At 39.7% G+C, this 4,138-nt stretch overlaps 1 pseudogene; it reads right to left on the minus strand.

Moving 5' to 3' along the window:
- Window positions 1-1,669: 1,669 nt before the first annotated feature.
- Window positions 1,670-2,590, minus strand: LOC102498320 (2-methoxy-6-polyprenyl-1,4-benzoquinol methylase, mitochondrial pseudogene; annotated as a pseudogene).
- Between the last annotated feature and the right edge of the window lie 1,548 nt (window positions 2,591-4,138).

Raw genomic sequence — 4,138 nt, forward strand, 5'->3', positions numbered from 1 at the left:
ACCTCTCTGAGCACTTCTTAGAAAACTCTGAGAAGTTGACTGAAGCATCTGGGTGCTTCTTCTTGTGCTCCTCCCGGCAAGTTTGCACAAAGAATGCATATGATGACATTTTGCCTCTCGGCTTCTTAGGATCTCCTTTGCCCATGTTTAGTTATCTTTCCTCCGCGAGGCACAGAGTCGCCCAGTGCCCGTCCGGCTCTCACTTGCCCTGGCGCTGTTTCTATGGAGCTCAATGTACTGCTCAAAGGCTTCTTGATACAGATTTCTAAAAGGATGTCAAAATCATAAGCCCATTTCTCTTTCTCTGTGCATTTCCTGCCACAATGTCAGGATATTTGGGTCAGAGTTTATAGGTGGGGGAGAATATGTGTTGATAGTTATTGACTTAGTAGTCGATATGACTGATGCTTTACAAAATATCACATTTTTCATTGCAGACATTGTGCCGGGAACACAGTCCTAAAGAAATACCTAACATAATCTCTGCCTTATAGTAAAACTACACACCTACTAGTGTTCATTTTTCATGTTACCGTATGTGGCAGGGTGTGCATTTGTGTCTGTGCATAAGGCATGAACATGCACAGGACTTGAAAATAAACACAAAACTTAAGTTCTTTGCTGAAAACGTTGGTGACCAAATCTGTCATTAGAACTTCAGTTTTCACTTAATTGTTCACACTTAGTTACTAGGCATGTTTTCACTCTGACACATAATTGATTTTCAGGACGTCTTCTTTTTCTTCTCTTTTTTAAAATCATACTTCTTAGACTGAGATCATGGTAGAATCGTGTGCCTTTGAGAGGACAAATACAGAAAGACCCAGTCACAGACTTTCATCTTTTAGGATATTTGCACTTAATGGTGTAAATTTCCCTCGAAGCCCTCTGTTGTGGCACAAATTTGAGCATGTTTTAATTTCTACTCCGTTTAATGTGTTATTCTCCTCCCCCCTTCAGGCATTTACATTGACCCATAGCTTATTTAGAAGTGCTATGTTTGGTATCTAAGTGTTTGGACATTTTTCTGTTAGCTTTCTTTTTTTTTTTTCTTTTTTTTGAGAGGATTTTGCTATAGGGCACGTGCGCTCGCCAGAAAGATAGAGAGATAGAAAGCGAGAAATCACCCCCCAGGGGGGATGGCCATGCCGCAATCCCTTCTCCTCCACTCTCCTCTCGGGATCTTGGGCACGCGTACACATGCACCCAGTATGAGTTTTAAGCCACCGGGTCTGGGACGCGATCAGCAGTCAACTACATGGGAGTCCAGCGACATAGCCATTACGCTAACTGCTGGTCCCAGCTTTCTGTTTTTGAAACCCAGTTGGATTACAGGGTGACTGGAAAACATGCACTGTTTTTGTTTATTTTAAATTTGTTTGTTTTGTGTGTTTCATTTGTTTTTCTGATTTGTAGATCTTATTTCTGTTTTAATATTTTATAAGTCAAAACTGTGTGTTAGTGCTGATTTTACCTTAACTGCACACTGCATAGCCAAGAGAAGTGAGCAGGAATTAAGCAAAAAGGCAGATCAAATACCTCTAGGAGAAGACCTGAAGCAGCTCCTGGTGAAAGCTGCAAAAGAGTGGTAGGAATGTTTCTTCCACTTTGAAATTGGTCAATTCAGAGTCCAAGGCACATAGCCTTAAGGGGAGACATGCTGCTTCCATCACATCAGATTATCATTCAGTTCCAAGTTTTTAACAGAATGTGCCTGGGTCAGGCTCCAGGACAGGAAAGCAGCTAGAAGTTTGAAGCCAGAATGAATGGCTATGATGTCTGACGTGAGACTTTCATAAGTCACTTCTGAAAGCCTGTGTCTTCTATCATCTCCTTGAATTCTTCCTGAGATAGGAACAATCAAATATTCTCTACAAGGTATCGATATGATTTTCAGCCTCCAGCAAGGATCTCTCCCAGGACAGGAATGACCTGGAAGTTATATAGAACATAAAGCCTGCATATAAAGGGATTGTTCACTTGGCTAAATCTCAGACAAAGAAACTATTCTCCTGGTTTTAGGACCCAATGGGCTTCCTGGAGTGCCCAGTCAATGTGTGTGACATTCGGATTCCAAAGGCAATGGTGTAAACATCAAACTTGTCATCATCCAAGAGCAGTTCTTTAGCACCTCCCAGTACCCACACAAGTCCAGCTTTGTGTCCTTGAGCAAAGGCTTCCTGCTTGCTAACCTTTGCATCTCCTTGTTGATATAACAGATGATGTCATAGGAATCACCCAAGGAATCTTCTTTGTTCTGGTATTTTTTGCCAATTTCTTCCAAGAAAGAAAAAAAATAAATAAATATAAATATAAATATAAATATAAATATAAATATAAATATATTAGTTCTTAACTGCCTCCTCTGCTTTCTCCAGTGCTGTGTTTGAACATAATTAAGGAACTGGAAGGCTGTGCCAGCTGTGCCTCCAGCATCACCGAGGAGCCTGGTCTCAGGAAATGGGTGCATCTTCCAGAATAGCAAATCCTTCCAGGCACAATGGAGTCTAAGACTCATCATAGCATTCATCACATCATTATTTTTGGCCCTACTTTCAAATAGCTGAAATACTCTTAGGGAGATAGCCATGTTGCAGTCCCCTCTCCTCTACTCTCCTCTTGGGATTTTCAGCATGCCCACACATGTGCTTAGTGTGATTTTCAAGCCACAGGTCTCAGACTCAAACTATGCAGTTGATTATGTGAGAGCCAGCCTCCTCAACCTCCATGTCACCTTTGCCCCTCTTCTCCACTGCCTGCTTCTCTTGGGACAAGACCCATGCACCCAGAGGGCCCCTGAGCCAGAAACTATGAAACCCTGGGAGCCAGCAGCTCTGTATTGTCTGTGATTTCCCATGGTCAGAGTAACTCCACAGAGCACAGCTCCTATGGGCCGGCATCCTGTGGAATTTGTTTTATGACACAGGTAGATGGGTACTTTAAAAACATGAGTATTTTACTGCTAAGCGTTTTATGAGCTTTGTTTAAACCCTGTTGGCTGGGACTCTGTTGGTAGTACAGGAGCAAATCACCTGGACCCACTCTGGAAAAGTTTTGGGTTTGCATGCCAGAATCTCCTGGAGCACAATGGCTGTGCACAGTGAACCAGGCTGCCTGAGAATTGGAGTAGACTGTAGTTTCAAGACTGCTAGAATGCCTGTCTCCTTCTTTCCCTCTCTCTCTTTCTCTCCCTCTCTCTGTCTCTCATGGAAAAAAAATAAGCTAAAAAAAAAATAACTCTTTTGGTTGGCTTATAGTACTATTGGGTTCTTTTATATCCTTGCTCGTTTATAGTGTGGTTGTTCCATAAGCTAGCCTCAGAGAAGAGCATTGAAGTCTTCAACTGTAATTATACATTTTTATATTTCTTTCAGTTCTATGATTTTTTTCCTTAAATATTTCAGCTGCATTATTTATGTACATAATTAAGATTACTTTGTTTTCTTGGTGGGTCAGCTCTCAAATCATTATATAATTTTTGTTATTGTTGTTTTGGTTTCTTCTGTCTCGTAGTTTTGTTTGCTCCAAAGTCTCATATTAACATAACCATCCTTGTTTTCCCTTGGTTAATGTAGCATGCTATAATTTTGTCCATCTTCTTACTTTCAATTAGCCAATATTGTAATGTTTGGAGTGAGTTTCTTATAAACAGCATGTGTTGGATCATAATTTTAAGTGACTGCTGATTTGTGTGTTTAATTAGTATATTGAGAATGCTTATATTTGATGTAATCATTGGTATGTTAGGGCTTAAGAGTGCTATTTATTATTCTGTTTGTTTTGTTTTCTGTTTGTTCTCACATTTCCAGCCTTCTATTTTTCTGTGGGCTATTTGAAGTTTCTGTTTTTATTGTTTTATTTTGTTTTGCTTTCTTTTTTTTTTAGAATTTAATTTTGACTTACCCCTAGTGTTTTAGGTTTTTCTGTCTGTACACTAATTTGGTAACTGCTCTAATTGTTATATAATTTATACCTAACTTGTCACACTACATAGTGGTTTTATTGTTTTACGTGTAGTGTATGATTTAAAAACTTTACCTCATTTTTTTAGATTTTTGTTCTAGGGTGCATGCATTCTCTGGAGAGAAAAAAAGAGAGAAGGAAAATGAGAAATTAATTACCTCTGGGGGAATGGTCA

The sequence above is a fragment of the Tupaia chinensis genome, unplaced genomic scaffold (genome assembly GCF_000334495.1).
Source record: "Tupaia chinensis unplaced genomic scaffold, TupChi_1.0 Scaffold142468_1, whole genome shotgun sequence".
Classification (NCBI taxonomy): Eukaryota; Metazoa; Chordata; class Mammalia; order Scandentia; family Tupaiidae; genus Tupaia; species Tupaia belangeri.